General features: G+C 42.5%; 1 non-coding gene across 1 annotated transcript; it reads left to right on the top strand.

The window, feature by feature from the left end:
* Positions 1-3,344: 3,344 nt before the first annotated feature.
* Trnas-cga lies at positions 3,345-3,419 on the top strand. Its single transcript has one exon. It is a non-coding gene; the product is annotated as a tRNA-Ser (tRNA).
* The last annotated feature ends 13,351 nt before the right edge of the window (positions 3,420-16,770 follow it).

Below are 16,770 nucleotides of genomic sequence, written 5' to 3'. Positions count from 1 at the left end.
TACCTCTGGGTTCTAGTCTATATTATATATCACCCGTCTTTCCCTGTAGCTTACTCCTATTTTCCTCTGGTTTCCAACTTCTTCCACGATTTCACATTGTCGAACGATTTTTCTAGCTTCACAAATCCCAGGAGTATATCCGTATTTTTCTGCAATCTTGCTTCCATTATGAAGGACAAAGTCAGTACCGCCATTCTCCTGCCTTTAGCTTTCCTGATGCCAGGTTGATCGTCGTATAACACCCGCCCCTGCGGCCACTGGGAATGAGTGGATGGTATTTTTCAGAAATTATGACGGTGCCTCGTCGATGTCATAGATCCTACACATGTCAATATTGCTATGTTACTGCCTTTTCACGATCAAACCGTGTGGCAAATTCATTTCCTGGATAAGTGATAAGAAATTCAGTGTACAAAAACGTCATACTCTTAATCTTCCTTCTTTTTATGTATAGTCATTTGGTTGGATTCCCCCCTGATGTTTTTGAAATTCCATTGGAGTGTTATCTATCGCTTCTGCTTAATTTTTTCTCAAGTCATCTAGAGTTCTTTTAAATTCTGACTGTAACTCCGGATCCCCTATGTATTCCTTCTCGACTCCAGGTTCTTCCTCTACCACGTTATCAAACAAGTCTTCCCTCCCATAGAGGCGTTCAATGTACTCTTTCCTCGTATCTGGTTACTTCTCCACTCAACAATGGGATCTCAATTGCGCTCTTAATGTTACCACCCTTGCTCTTAATTTTACCGACGTTTGTTTTGATTTTTCGATATTCCGACTCAGTTCTTACGACAATTATTTACTTTTAGATTTCTTCGCGTTTTTGCTGCAAACATTTTGCCTTGGCTGCCCTGCACTTAATATTTATTTCTTTTCTATGTGATTTATATGCCTGTGTTCCTGTATTTCCCCGAAAACTTTTGAATTTCATTTTTTACGTCAAAGTATTTATCCAGGTACTCAAGGTTTCTTCGGAGTTAAATTACTTGTGTTACTAAACATGGTGCTTGGGTCAAAATTTGGTACAAGCGAGGGAGTAGTATCCAACTCTGAGCTTTTGCGAATTTGCTGTCACTTGTAATCCCATCTTCAGACTTATCAGTAAACTTACAAGACTGTAAAATGAGGAAATTATCCACGCATTACGAGAGTCACTTTTGCGAAAAGATACTGAAAGAATGAACAGACAACTGTCTCCAAAGTATCGTGTGGCAACCCACATACAAACTAAACTTCTATCACCCTTGGATAAAAGCATCTAGACTTAATTGATACTATCGTGAAAGAGACGTGGAGTAGCGACCACGATAGTACATATGTTATCTCTAGGAATGTAACATGGTTATACAGTTTGAATAAAGTAGATAACAACTTAGTATTTCCGCTTGGTGTACTGATAACATAGCTCCTTTGATGTTTATAAATACAAGCTAATGCTCTTAACAAAGTGAAACGGCACGATGATGTCTCATTGCTGAGTGTGCTGTTCCCCACAAATCGGTTAACGACCTGACGACAATAAAAGAAATCAATACAAAACGTAGCACACGAAAGCAATAGCAGAATCGGATAGAAGACGCACAGGGGTCCATAAAATACCGGTGTCATTTCAAGGAAACGTAACTTGTAAAGAGAGGTAAAAAATCGTAGTTTACTGTAAAATGTTTAGCAGTTCTCAAAGTATTATAAGATTGACTGTCTATAAATTGCTACTCAATCTAATAAGACTTTTTGCGAACAGATGTGCAATTTGCTCTAAGCATTGCAATCAAACCATCGTCCTTCATAGTTTGCACTCACGTGTTCCGTGCTAGCTATCATACATGCTGACAATGATGACCTGAAAAAGTACCTGTTTTCAGATCGAGAAACACTCACTTGTTCCGTGCTAGCTATCATACATGCTGACAGTGATGACCTGAAAAAGTACCTGTTTTCAGGTCAAGCAATGTGACACATTTCTAGAGATGTGAATCACTACAACGTTAGAATCTGGGGCTCGAAAAACCCACGCGACGTACACGAACACAACGGTGATATTCGGAAGCCTATTGTTTGGCGTTTCTTAATGCGCGATAGGAGGTTAGGTCAATTTTTAGTATCAGAAAAGACCATAACGGGAAATGTTTATGAGGACGTGCTGGAACAGTTCGTGCTACCACAGTTAAAGTGCTGCAGCCTTTCGTCGCATTCCAGCATGATCCTGCTCACCGAAATTGAAATGGAACGTGCGGCATGTGCAGAGTGACACCGCTTGAGAGGTGGATGAGTCGTCATGATGCCATCAGACGGCTCTCGCTCTCTCGATGTCACGCCCTGCAGCGTTGTGTTACAGACCGCGTCTGCACAACTTCAGTCCGTGACAGAGCTATCCTTCTTATACAAATGAATGGAGGGGATCAGAATTGTTGATGACGATGCATTTCTGGCCCGTAAGTGGGCGGAACTCGAATAAAGCATGTCTTCTACGAGATATGGATAGGGTACACATTGAAATTCTGGCATAACGGAAAAGAATGTTTAGTTCTGCTAAACTTTTTACAACAAACCACGATGCTCTATCTGTAATAATTTCCAAGCTACGATTTTTTTTTCAAATGACAGCGATACTTAGTGGGCACATTGAATATTTATTAAAACTTAAAAAAAAGGTTCAAATGGCTCTAAGGACTATGGGACTTAACATCTGTGGTCATCAGTCCCCTAGAACTTGGAACTACTTAAACCTATGAAACTTCCTGGCAGATTAAAACTGTGTGCCCGACCGAGACTCGAACTCGGGACCTATGCCTTTCGCGGGCAACTGCTCTAGCAACTGAGCTACCGAAGCACGAGTGACGCCCGGTACTCACAGCTTTACTTCTGCCAGCACCTCGTCTCCTACCTTCCAAACTTTACAGAAGCTCTCCCGCGAACCTTTCAGAACTAGCACTCCTGAAAGAAAGGATATTGCCGAGACATGGCTTAGCCACAGCCTGGGGGATGTTTCCAGAATGAGATTTTCACTCTGCAGCGGAGTGTGCGCTGATATGAAACTGAGTCGTGCTTCGGTAGCTCAGATGGTAGAGCACTTGCCCACGTAAGGCAAAGGTCCCGAGTTCGAGTCTCGGTCGGGCACACAGTTTTAATCTGCCAGGAAGTTTCATATCAGCGCACACTCTGCTGCAAAGTGAAAATCTCATTCTGGAAACATCCCCCAGGCTGTGGCTAAGCCATGTCTCTGCAATATCCTTTCTTTCAGGACTGCTAGTTCTGCAAGGTTCGCAGGAGAGCTTCTGTAAAGTTTGGAAGGTAGGAGACGAGGTACTGGCAGAAGTAAAGCTGTGAGTACCGGGCGTCACTCGTGCTTCGGTAGCTCAGTTGGTAGAGCAGTTGCCCGCGAAAGGCAAAGGTCCCGAGTTCGAGTCTCGGTCGGGCACACAGTTTTAATCTGCCAGGAAGTTTCATATCAGCGCACACTCCGCTGCAGAGTGAAAATCTCATTCTACTTAAACCTAAGTAACCTTAGGACATCACACACATCCATGCCCGAAGCAGGATTCGAACCTGCGACCATAGCGGTCACGCAGTTCCAGAATGAAGCGCCTAGAACCGCACGGCCACACCGGTCGGCCTATTGGAACTTCCCTGGAGGGACTGCACTGCATTGGTTAGCGAAACTGACTTGAAGAGAGCAGTGGACACTAGAGTTCTGCTTTTGTGTTTGGAGTCAACTCTGAAAGAACGGGCGGGAAAGTGCGATCTGTGCGTGCTAAACTCTAAGAAACGTGCTCAGGTAACTCGGGTAACTAAGTATGAAGCTTAACGTTCCTTCAATGCAGAGGCAGTTAGTGGTCAGTATGTGGACTCTACACTGAATTTAACCTTGGTGAAGTGACTCATAATGACTTTGTGTAATTTCATTTTTGTTGACGCTACGGAAAGAACGATGCAGTATCGGCTGCTATAACAATTTTATTTCGCCTGATGATCGTAGTTTAGAATCTTCCAGCCAGAAGATAAATATGTTGGTGATGGTGCGTGGACATGGCTTTCTTTAAATATCTATGAGCAGTGAGATAAGGAAAAGTATTACATTAAAGATGTGTATGGATACAACCTTTCCCATATCATATTGATAATTTACTTATATTCCAAACCAACATGTAAGTAGTTAATAGGAGCCAAATTTCGCTAATGGCAAGGTCATGTATCTCCCAAGCAGAGACAGTATCTATTTTCCCTCAACAAGGTCAATGTCCTGAAGGCACGTATACACCTGCTCGCTGAGCCGCAGTGATGCAAATCTCGTGTCAGGCGGTCCCCATACCATGTGCTCAGGATTACATTGGAGGACCGGCTGCGAACGACCGGGTAGTCAATATTTTTTCTTGCTGTGTGCCGTCTCCGTTCAAGGGCGGCCGGTGGCAACCACCTGTAGGACTGGCGAGTGTATATTTAACTCAGAGCGGGAGATTAGCATCTGGCTTTTTGAATGCCAGCCGACTGCGAAAGGATTATTACCATCAGTCGCCTGGGCTCCATTCGTTCCCTGGCGGCCCTTTTTCATCCTCTGTCACCGTTAAACTCGTTATTTACGACCACGTGTCTCACTACCTGGTTACGTCTCACACAGTAATCCGGTTACCCTTGTCTTTCGGAGTACTTACATACGTTTTAGTAATCATTACAGCTACAGCGCTCGTGAAATAAAAATCTTTTACGGGGTGAGGACCATATATGACAGGTTGTACACAGGAGTTTAGCGGACAGTTCGCTGATTTGCTAGTCGTGCAGGGGCATCACACCTGGTTGTATCCGTGCATCGGATTACCGACGACAGCCTGTGTACGGCAGCCACCGTGAATGTGGTTCCCAGGCATTTTACACACTTATCTAGCGACATGCCGCACTGTTTCCCAATGCGTGCCTAAGAAACATAAGAAACAGTCAGTGAATACACACTGAACAAAAACAACTCCGTTCGCAGACGGTTTGCGTACATGGTTTTGGTACCTATTTGAGTACGAAATAAACTGCTAAGTCCAAGATGGGTGATTATTAAGCACTGGTGGATCCTGGCACACGCCGTACAAGCAATTAAGAGAATAAATTAGAGGGAACCTGTTTTCCACATCTTCAGACCCACTCGTGTTTTTTCAGAAAAGGACATAGCGGTAATGTGGCCTCTTGGGAGACCATGTTGGCGCTGAATCTAGTTTGATGCTGCGTCTTTTACAAGAGATGTAGTGTGACCAGACGTCCGGATTAATCCGGACATGTCCTCCTATTTAGATCTTTGTCCGGGGTCCGGGCGGATTTTTACTGTGTCCGGCTTTTTCGCACAGTTGAGCGTAATACAGTTAAATTTACAATTCGTCCCGTTCTATTGCTCTTTACTTAAATACTTTAACTATTGGTACAGCCTTCGTGATAAACGCGCACGTCGGCGGCGTTAGTAGTTGGCAACAGGATCGTCGATGTTATCGTTGATCGACCTATAAGCGAATGCAAATATCGATTATTTAAAATATTCGTTTTGTACCTTCGCTTTGTATTGGTTTGGATTCCTGCAGTGCGCGTGTGATTTGTGAGTGTAATTAAGTAAGCCCAAACTCCTGCAAAAAATTGGTTCCTCCGAGAAGTACGAGGGCTATCCACAAAGTACATTACGTTTTGGAATTAAAAATAAATAAAGTATTGGAAATTTTTTTTATTATATACAGATGAAAGCCACACTTAAATACTACTTTTCTACATAGTTACCATTTAAATTAAGGCACTTATCGTAGCGATGGACGATCTTGGAAATTCCTTCGTCGTAAAATTCGGCCGCCTGCGCCTTCAACCACGTGGTTACCTCTTTTGGGACAGAAAAGGTGTGATTTTTGCGGATTTCCTGGAAAGAGGCACTACAATAAACTCTCAAAGGTATTGCCAAACTCTGGACAACCTCAGAAGAGCAATACAAAACAAGCGCAGGGGAAAGTTGGGCTCAAACATCTTGCTGATTCACGACAACGCCCGGCCCCACATGGCAAATGCCACTCGTGAAGTTCTCGAATCTTTTAAGTGGGAGTTGTTTCCTCATCCGCCGTACAGTCCCGACCTGGCACCGAGCGACTTCCACTTATTCCCAGCAATGAAGAAGTGGTTGGCTATGCAGCGTTTTGATGACGACGCACAGCTTCAAGAAGAGGTAACCACGTGGTTGAAGGTGCAGGCGGCCGAATTTTACGACGAAGGAATTTCCAAGCTCGTCCATCGCTACGATAAGTGCCTTAATTTAAATGGCAACTATGTAGAAAAGTAGTATTTAAGTGTGGCTTCCATTTGTATATAATAAAAAAATTCCAATACTTTATTTATTTTTAATTCCAAAACGTAATGTACTTTGTGGATAGCCCTCGTATCAATAACTGTTAAGGAATGAATGTATGTTATGTTTATAAATAATAAACTCATTTATTAAAATTGAACGTATGTTTGATGGGGAATACTGCAGATGAGGGTACCACCCATCAACTTTGGACAAGTCACCTGAAAGTAGCCAATCAGGAGTGGCGTTTAGGCAGCCATCTCTGTTAAATATTAGAACTACGCGTAAATATAAAAACAGTTGATGCCACACTGTCACCACTATCAATGTTATTAATTTAAAATTAAAAAATATAGCTCTGGTAATCACCACCTGACCACCAGTAACAATTAACTACTAGTTTTCCCCGGTAATACCCGGCAATCACGTGACTTGTCCAAAGCTGACGGGTGGTATCCTGATATGCGGTTGACCCGTTCGATGTGTCCTCTTCTTTCTTCCTTTGTCCTCCTTTTTGAAGCTGTTTGTCCTCCTTTTTAAACAATTGCATCTGGTCACCCTAAAGAGATGTATGTTTTAATTTCTCACCAGTTGATTACCTTGATCACTTCAGATGAGCTCTAGGCTAATTCATTCGGAAAAGCTAAGATCAAATCCTACCATCTCAAACAGAAATAGCGTTTCATCTATGAACCTCTCTGTAGATTGAAACTTCCTGGCAGATTAACACTGTGTGCCAGACCGAGACTCGAACTCGGGACCTTTGCGCAGGAGAACTTCTGTAAAGTTTGGAAGGCAAGAAACGAGGTACTGGCAAAAGTACAGCTGTGAGGACGGGGCGTGAGTCGTGTTTGGGTAGCTCAGTTGGTAGAGCACTTGACCGCGGAAGGCAAAGGTCCCGAGTTCGAGTCTCGGTCTGGCACACAGTGTTAATCTGCCAGGAAGTTTCATATCAGCGCACACTCCGCTGTAGAGTGTAAATCTCATTCTCTCTGTAGTTTGCTGAAACTCACCCTTCCTACCCGTTTCACTTCTTAAAGCTGACAGCCAGTAATAATGATTTTGTGGTACGTAGTCTTCTTAATTATTAGCCCTTCCTACATCACTTCCTATCATACGTTCATGTTCTCTACACACATGGATTACACCCAAGAGCCTCCATTATCTGTTTCACATATCTACGATTATACCTGTCTACTGCTTCCTCCACTGCGAAGCTAGCTATTCTTTACCTATATTGGACTTAGCCTTTCTTAGAGTATTGCTTTTCTAAGACCATATCTTCTTAAACTATTTCAGAGTGTTGCTATATATATTCTCACTACCAGCCCGTCTTGAATTCATACAGGTGACTAAGTATCTATGGCCAGAAAACTTGTCTGGAATAGGTGTAATTTTGTTTATGGGCCAATGTGTAGAGTCATGATTAAAACTCAAGAGTATAGATTTAGGTAAATAAATATCGTCACTTGCATGTAACTTAAACGATTCGAGCGGTGCATGACTGGGAAGTTCTCAGGAGGTATGAACATAATGAGGTCTATATTTAATTAGCGTTTGGTGAGAAATATCGTGACAAGGATGGAAGCTATGTCCCACCACATCACCCAGTCCACCCGACTGCAGCGCTGGTTCAGCGCGATCTGTGCCCACTTTCCACCACGTGACTGTAGCATGAACGCTGCTCGGGCCATTTTCATTCACACCCATGGAACATTAGCTCTATACCAAAAAGTATGTTTTTATCAGTTGAATATGTGGTATGTCCTGCTTCGCAGTTCATTTAATATGTCGGCAGTAACTTGCGCGCGCCTTGCAGTAGCCGTAGCTCGTGCCAGCCAGGTGGTCTTACGGCCTATCTACTGTACCAACAAATCTGGAACGTGAATCAATCTATGAATTAGTGAAAATTGCATCAAAATTCCTACAGCAGCTCGTGAGGTTAGGATTCACTCACAGGTATAAAAACGCCGCAGGAGTCTACAATAAGTAGGGATGATGGCAAGGAATTCTGCTCTTCACCGCTGGATGGAAATAGCATCGTTTTCACAACAGTGGAAAATTTTGATTTATCATATTTCTGCCTGAGCACAGACACAGGGACCATGGCGAGGGGCGTAAAATTATGCATGTATAGATAGATAAAAGAAGATAGATATATATAGTGCAAAGACGTGAGAGATGAATAAAAGACAGAAAGAGAGAGAGGGAGAGAGAGAGAGAGAGAAAGAGACTACTGGCACTAATAATGGACTTGAGTAGATGGGGCATTTAGAGGGACGACTATTTCGAAACATTTTTCGTCAAATGTGGGCTCACTAGGATGAGTGGCAGCAAGATGTTCGATACCTGAGACAGTATCCTACATTACCGCACAAATGGTTTCAAAACTTCCATTTCATCGCTGGGGACCTCTCTAGTTTAATAATCACGTGACACACTAAATAATACAATATATCACAAATCACAACAATTGCTTTGAGAAGAATAAAAATTAACGGTGCCAAGTGAGTGGCTGAACAAAATAAGCTTGTCTTTAACGGAATCAACACCACAAACAGGTAAGTTATAAGAGTGGAACTGAGCAGATAAGTGAATCAGCTGTGATTGTGCCACGTATAAAGTTTTTATCATGGCAAATGGAACAACAGAACCTGAAGCAAAGGGAAAATGGAGCACATGAGTAGGAGTGGTTGTGTGCAACATGGTCTGACTACAACTGTGTGCAGTACTCTCCATTTCTAGTTACAAATGCTACTCATAATCCCCACCACAACTGATGTGAATAACCCTTCCTACGTACATACCCGAATTGTTGCCCTGTAAAAAAAATTTTTACTCTTAGTGGGGCTCCAGCCACATGTTTCCTTACAGAAGGGATTATTGGCTTGTGGTATGTAGGCAGCATCAAATGTGCTCAGCAACGCCATTGTGTTGCACGTCCCACTTCAAACCGTCATTTTCGACAGTGAAATGTGTGTAAATGAATGCCCCAAATGAAGGGAAGGTTTCACTATGCCCCTGATGCTGCCTCCAGATTTGTCGATTATGTGCGGCGCGGTGTGTCTGCAATGTTCACGCCGGCCACCCATAAGGAAACCGCGTCATTTCAGCGCTGGGCGTCGCAGTTCTGACCCCTCTCGCAGAGGTGTCAGGAGAAGGGGTGAGATGGGGATGAGAGGAGATGTGACGTCACTCCCACTGAGTGACACGCCCACGATGGCGCTGGACGGAATTCTGGCGACATTTGGTGCCAGTGTGACATCAGTAACCCACCTCACACCTCACACGAACTTCCCGCCTCTGAGCTCTTCTTCGCGTGTGTCGACACCTTGCTGCTGAAGCGTCACTGAGCCCGAGAGTGATGTCGCAGCGCGCCACGCTTTAGCACCTTCGCAGACGAAGTCTATGGGCAAGTTCGAGCCTGATTTTAGACTTTTGCGTCGCAGCCGGGGAAAATAATGGACTTTCAAAAACATGACCCTTCAGTTGTTTCCGGCAGTGTATTTGCGGATGCCACAGCAGGTTTTCCGCCAACACGGCTCCTTTTTCTGCTTTGAGACTCTAACGTAGATGTTATTTCTCATCTATTAGTTTTGGTTCTCCATTTTACGCTTTATCAGTCCACTTAGGTGTAAACATTCTCGGATATAATCACATTTTATAACGCTTCTCCTTCTCGGCAGTTCCGATGCTGCAATTATAATTTCTGTTCAACACTATGCTTCAGACGTACGCTTTTAGGAACTTCATTTACGAACCAGTAGCTAATTTCAGTAGACCTCTTTTAGTGAAGAAGGCTTTCTTTGCCTGAGGCAAGCTACTTCTGATATTTTTTATGCAAGCCTACCATTCCATACTAATTTAAACGCGTGAGTTCTTTTTTGCCCCGAAATTCATCCCACTGTACTGACTGAATCAAAGGTACTTAGGAACGGTAGAGTTCTCGAAAGTGAAAGTTCTTTAGAGTTTAATCTGAAGTGATTCAGAATAATTTGGTTTTTAATATTCATTTCTAAGTCGGGGCAATGACTTTTCACCCTCTGTTAAGCCATGTTTCGAAGACTCAAGTTGTGACCTATACAGCCTGCAAACGTTTTAATTTCTGAGCTGGTGTGTTGCAAGAAATGAGTTCCGGTAACGCCGGTTCTGCAGCCGCTACTGCAGTCACGCAGCGTTACTTGTCGAACTGTGGAAATTTTGCGTTCCGTAATTTTGTGTCAATGTCCTTGAACAGAATGCAATGTATGTGAATGGAGGACAACTCCTGAGGCAGTTCTAAGTATGATCTTGTGTGTATCTGAGAGAGGCACGTGGTTAGAATCATTGTAGTAAATCCACGAATGTCAAAAACAGTGTAACTGTGATACACTGTCAAAGAAAGTCTCCGTAACGTAACCTCAATATATGTTCAGAATTCCTCCTAGTATATAAAAAAGGGAAGAAAAAAAGATAAGTATGAGAAATTTCTCATGCCAACAGTTGAAGTCAAGTATGCAAACATGCAGAGACCAGTCAGCGAATGCAGTGAAAACGAGAGGGGCAGCGACACGCAAAATGCAGGACTGACGCAGGTTTTTCGTGAGGAAGGGATGCGCGGCCGACCACCGCGGGAAAAACAGTGAGGCGCGCCAGTAAATTCTGCAATGTGTGACCGCAGCCTCTGTCCACTTGCTCCAAGGCAGTGGGCAATTCTTCTCTTAGTGCAGTGTTACCAGTGAATGTGGAACTGGTACACAGCTGGGTAAGCTACAGTTTACCGTAGTCACATTCAAAGCACAGTACTACGAAAAGGAACGTCAGTTTCGTGAACTTAAATTTATAAACCTTCAGATACGAGTTCACGTGGGGAGTTACTGAAAGTTGCAGTGAGCAGTTAAGCTGCACGCGTAGCTGAGTGGTAGGAACTAGCTAATTTTGTGTGTAGCTGCGATAAAATTTTGATCTGCGTAACGATCAGTTTCGCGAATTTTGTTTTGTAAACTAGGTACCACAATTTGCACTTTCACGACAACAACCTGTAAAACAATAGATAAACAACCAATTAGAACACCTAAGCAGTTGTTACTTCACTGTGTGAGAATTTCAGCGACAGAGAGCGGTACAAAATCACATCACGTCACGTCATACTGTGTAAGAAGTGACTTTTCTCATGGATCACAGGACGTCTGACGATGAAGTAGGGCAGAACGATACCTTAGACGCCCGTTCCAGTGTGCTTCAGCAAATATCAGACACAGATAACATGTCGTTAGTAGGAAATATAAATAGTGTAAGTGACTTAGAAAATCAGTTGAACAAATCTACCCGAGTCTAAATTTGGAGCGGGATACGATTCCAGTACGAATTAAAAGTGAAAGTGTTCTAACAATTGAGGCGGTACTGCTAGATACATTTGTCGATTTAGTGAATTTTTAAAAAGTTTGATGGCTCGAGTGAACAGTAATATGAACTATACGAGTATAGGTAATACCACACAGATGGCTCACGTAGATATCAGTTTTCAAGTAGGGATATAAAATTAAAAAAGAAAAGAAAATCACGAATCAGATGAAAACAACATATTTAGTTAGACGGCATAACATCAAATATGGATATAAACCTTTTGGGAACTATTGGTGCAAATTTAGCTAATTTAACAGCGCAAAGCCAACGAAATACAGAAATAAGTGAATCAGAAGGTAACATAAAAGTAGAAGTAATAAAAATTCATACAAAGGTTACCGAAATTGAGCAAAGGTTTGAGTCTGAAATTCAGAGGATAATGTAAATAATAATTGATGGGAAACTGAAGGTGACAAAGCCTGCAGTTAAGACAGAACTAGTTCATCAAGGCACTGTTGATTCAGATTGTCCATCTCCTCAACGGCGATTGGTGTGTCTCGTCATCCATACGCAGCTCTTTTCAATCTATGCTAGGCATGTTCGATAGGGTTCATGTCTGGAGAACATGCTGGCCACTCTAGTCGAGCGATGTCGTTATCCTGAAAGAAAGTCATTCACAAGATGTACACGATGAAGGGAGTGGGAGAGCGAACTGTCGTCCCAGATGACGAATGCCTCGCCAATATGCTGCCGATATCGTTGCACTATCGATCGGAGAATAGCTTTCATGTATCGTACAGAAGTTACAGCGCCTTCCATGACCACCAGCGGCGTACGTCGGGCGCACATAATGGAACACCGAAACAACAGGGAATCTCCACCTTGCTGCACTCGCTGGAGAGTATGTCTAAGGCGTTCAGCCTGACCGAGTTGCCTCCAAACACGAAGATTGTATGGTTGAAGGCATATGCGACACTCATCGGCGAAGAGTACGTGATGCCAATCCTGAGTCGTCCGTTCAGCATGTTGTTGGGACTATCCCTACCGCACTGCATGGTGTCTTAGTTGCAAAGATGGACCTCGTCATGGACGTCGGGAGTGAATTTGCGCATCATGTTGCCAATTGTGCACAGATTGAGTCGTGATACGACGTCCTGTGGCTGCACGAAAAGCATTATTCAACATGGTGGCGTTGCTGTCAGGCTTCCTCTGAGCCGTAATCCGTAGGTAGCGGTGATCCGATGCAGTAGTAGCCCTTGCGCGGCCTGAGAGAGGCATGTCAATTACAGTTACTGTCTGTCTGCATCTCCTTCATGGCCGAACAACATCGCTTAGTTTCAGTCCGAGATGCCTGGACTCTTCCCTTGTTGAGAGACCTTCCTGGTACAAAGTAACAATGCGGACGCGATCGAGCAGCGGTATTCACCGTCTAGGCATGATTGATCTACAAACAACACAAGCTGTGTAGCTCCTTCCTGTTGGAATGACAGGAACTGGTTGGCTGTCGGATCCCCTACATCTAATAGGCGCAGCTCATGCATGGTTTAGCGACATTACTGAACAGTTAAAAGGACAGCGTATGTGATGCAATATCCACAATCAACGTCTATCTTCAGGAGTTCTGGGAACCGGGGTGATGCAAAACTTTCTTTTGATGTATGTATTACAACTAAATGACGTGAAGTATACACTACATTCAACCAGATGTTATGATAGTCTCTTGCGTTTCTCTTAATTGCTTGGTTTTCAATCAGATGTGATGATAGCCTAAGAAAAACAAAGATTTTGCCGTCCCTAGCTCTCTTCATGACGAACCAACGGCGTCATCGTCACAAGTAAAGAAGCCTGAAGTTACAATGACATGCAATATCACAAAGCGTGGCGTTGACACCATGGACCAGAAGACGCAATGCTTCAGAAATAAGACGTTGGTTGTTGGTGGTTTTCTTCAACATGATCAACGTTTGTTTAGTGAATGCTACCAATAAAAAAATGAGCCGTCGAACTTTCATCATCAGTTTGGAAAAGCAACTAGCACGGGTAAAGAAGTCAATGAATTCATTAGTAGCGTAGGATCAAAGAATGGCAGTGAAACCAGCAGTTAAGAAAAGGAGGAGATGTGCATACTGTGTAGAGAAGAAAGTTAGAAAAACTCAAATTACATGTTACAAGTGCAACAAACCTGTCTGCTCAGAACATTTTACTATTATTTGTGGACCCTGCTCAAACTTGTAATAAGAATAAAAGCCACCAGTAAAGTATAAAAATAGTGTTTTTTAAAATGTAAACTTTAAGTAAACAAAATTATTTAAAATGTATGTTTACCTCAAAAGTAAGTCGTTCACTTAATAAGCAGTCAAAACAGTGTCAATTCATGTCAGTTTAAACAACACAGGCTGGAGAGGCCTAACTGTAGAGAAAATTATGGAGAATTTCTGGTAAGCAGAGGGTTAAGGAAGAGATGCAGCAGGGAGAGTTAATAGGTGATTAGGCGTCATTACCACCAGAGAGCACCACTGAAGATTTAGGAGAGGAAGAAGTTTCCGATGCCATAGTAGAGCAGCATGACCAGATAAGCGTCGCAGAGGAGTATGCAGCAGTAGAAAACATACACATAAGGCTAAGGTGAAAAGTGGGGTAAAATGTTAAGATGAGGGAGAAAGTCTCATGCTCTGGACAGATATGGCAAGACCTTGTAGTCACTAAGAGTCTTTTGTGGGAGTAGAAATAAGACCGGAAGGACGACTTGTGGGTGCAAAGAATGATTCCCAATTGAAGTATATGGGCATGAAATGTTCATAATTTGTGAGTGCAAATATGCACTGTTTGGAATATTTACTTCGAATTAATTAGGCACAAACGTGATGGTGATTTATACCAGTAATGGACGTTAAAGTAATAGGCGTAACTTACCATATGTTACTGGACTGACGAATAAAACGAGAACTATTGGTTAATAATACAGAGAGCCATAATAATATTTGGAAAGCTATTGTATGTCCTGGAGAAGAGAGTTGCTAAAGATTCCTATCGGTTCAGCGTGTGTTGTGGAAGAAAACCAGCAGGAATGTTTAGTATACGAAGCTGAAGTGCATTTGGACTTATGATTTAGGTACGAATGGTGCCCATTGTCGAGTATTCTAGAAAAAGAGGAAAGGAACAAGATTTATGACAAGTGGTAGATCAAAGGCAATGTTTGAGAAGGTTGTTCAAGAGTGTTTCATGAACATACAGACTGCAGATTGAATACTTCCAAGCAACAGTGGTCAGTTTTTCTGAAAGCAACGGTAAACTGAATAGCTGAGTAGCAGGCGGGAGTCGTCCACATTTCACCTTACAATGACATGAGTAATCTAGCTGAATGCCAAATGCATGAAATCGGCTGTCTATGTAGGACTTCTCGTCACAAAAACCGTAGTAAGTAGACCATGTACATAAATGTTAACATGGAACCCATTTAGTCAGTTCTGCTAGAGAGATTTGCATTGATAGCCATTGTGCTACAATTAAATGAATGTAAACTTATATTTCTCGTACTTGAGTTTACGGGAAGGTTTAACATAGAAGACATAAGTATTTCAGTTTAAAAGAAAGGTCATTTTCTTCAAAGGAAGAAGCAGTTCTGCACTTTGGTGATAAGCGTCGACACTATAAAATGCCTCATCAGATTTGGAAGTACAGTAGGAACATCATTCTAAATGTAGGTAAGTATTTGGACACGTAAAAAAGACGAGAAAGATTTAATTTTGTCAACTGTAGAAATGCATAGAAGCACAACTGGGCGAACGCAGGTGAATGGGTTCAGTGTAGCGCAGTGATACACGAAAGGCGGGGCCTGGAGGCTGCTTTTTGTGACAAAGAGTTGAGTGGCCGGCCTCTGCAGTGGAAACAGCCAGACGTGACAGCGAAATCTGCAGTGCGTGGCTGCAGTCTCTGCTAACTTCCTCCAAGGCAGAGGAAAATTTTCGCTTCATACAATCTCATCAAAGAATGTGACAGTAAGCACACAGGTGCAAAAGCTACTACAGTAAAACTTCATTTATAGGTTTCTCACTTAAACGTTTTCTCACTTCTACGTTTTTTGTTTTTTCTTTCGTGTCTTGGCGAAATATCCACAGTGTGCACAAGTTATGATTCAGTATTTCAGATTGGGCTGTCGGGAAGTGGATTGGTAAAGCCGATAAAATATGAAAGTGTAATAAGGAACTTTGTCAAAGTTAGGCATTGGTCAAATTTTCTTTGATCAAATCTAGCACCTGGCCTTAGTTGCGTTATCGCAAAATGCTCGTGCAGCAAGTCATCAGGTGCTGAAACATCGAAGAAAAGGAAGAAATGAAAATAAACATTATGCAGGTAAGATTCTTACTTGCCATTTATTTCATGTTGTGCTACCTGAGCCAAAGAACGCTTCGCGAAATTATTAATTAATTTGTTTCTTCTCACACGCAATGCACTACACTGCAGCCTCATGGCACAGAGTTTCAGACGATACCATGCGGAATTGTTTCCTAAAAGCCGAATTTGGAAATGAAGTACATGGCCATGGTGGAAATAATCATACCGACGATATTTCACCTGATGATGAAGAATGGGATCGACTTGAAGAGCAGGCATCATTTGTGGATTACGTGAACGTTGATGAAAACTTCGTGACTATCGCTGAGATAGTTCAGTGTGCATCGCTGGACCTGGACGAGGAAGAAACTGACGATGAAGATGACACAGAAGGGCCTCAGCATTCCTTTGTGACGTTTAACGATGCAGTAGATGCATTAGAAATAATCAAACAATTTGTGATGCGACACAATATTTCTAACGAGATAATGTCAGAGAAATCCCATTGAGGGTAGAGTGTACGCTATTGCCACGTCAAAGAAAAAAACGAGCAAAAATTACGGATTTTTTTTTACGAAATGACGTTTTCTTCTGTGCAGGGGTTTACATTTTTCTTTATATCTTTGTTAAGTATGGTACCTAGTAAGCCTATATAGCTTTTTCTAGAATGTAACCTTTTATTTACTGGATTTTTCATCTGTGTTTACCAATTAATTTGATAGTGTGGTGCTATATTTCATATATATGTTTTCCACACTTATACTGTCCGTTGAAAAACGTATAAGCGAAGTTTTACTGTATTTATCGTAGTT

This window comes from Schistocerca piceifrons, chromosome 7 (genome assembly GCF_021461385.2).
Source record: "Schistocerca piceifrons isolate TAMUIC-IGC-003096 chromosome 7, iqSchPice1.1, whole genome shotgun sequence".
NCBI classification, from domain to species: domain Eukaryota; kingdom Metazoa; phylum Arthropoda; class Insecta; order Orthoptera; family Acrididae; genus Schistocerca; species Schistocerca piceifrons.
Note: the sequence above shows the minus strand (reverse complement) of the source record. Positions and strands in the feature narration are given on the sequence as shown.